This window comes from Myotis davidii, unplaced genomic scaffold (genome assembly GCF_000327345.1).
Source record: "Myotis davidii unplaced genomic scaffold, ASM32734v1 scaffold570, whole genome shotgun sequence".
NCBI lineage: Eukaryota > Metazoa > Chordata > Mammalia > Chiroptera > Vespertilionidae > Myotis > Myotis davidii.
Genome location: NW_006283631.1, coordinates 1,687,317 through 1,687,768, shown reverse-complemented (window position 1 = coordinate 1,687,768; position 452 = coordinate 1,687,317). Strand labels below are relative to the sequence as shown.

The 452-nt window shown below is 42.5% G+C and overlaps 1 protein-coding gene across 1 annotated transcript in view; it reads right to left on the bottom strand.

Annotated features, from left to right (window-relative positions):
- IFT80 (intraflagellar transport 80) overlaps window positions 1-452 on the bottom strand; it is a 106,227-nt gene that overhangs the window by 4,353 nt on the left and 101,422 nt on the right. The gene's annotated exons all lie outside the window — the stretch shown is intronic.

Sequence of the window (452 nt, the reverse complement as noted above, 5' to 3'; positions counted from 1 at the left end):
TTTCCCTTCTGGCTCTGAACAACTTCTTCACATAAGTTCCTGACTGATCCCGTCTTCTTAGATACTTCTAGGACATCTGCCTTCAATTATTACTTATATAGTCAACTTCCCTCTCTTCACTGGTTGCTCCTCATCTTCCTTCCCTCTTTATTCTGTTTTCCTGGAAGCTACCAACCTGAGATGGCTCTCATTCCTGGCTCTCATTCTCTCTTTAGACCACTGTATGCTTAGAACATGAGTATGTACTTGCTACATTAAGGTCTGAATTATTCAAATTCTGTCTCAATATTATATATAATCATAAAACGTTCTATATAATAAAGAGGTAATATGCAAATTAACCATCACGCCCCTCACAAGATGGCTGCCTACGAACAGGCTGACAGGGGGGTTAGGGAGGGACGACCAAATGACTGAACAAGCAGGCTTCATGGGGCGACCAGGCTGGCATG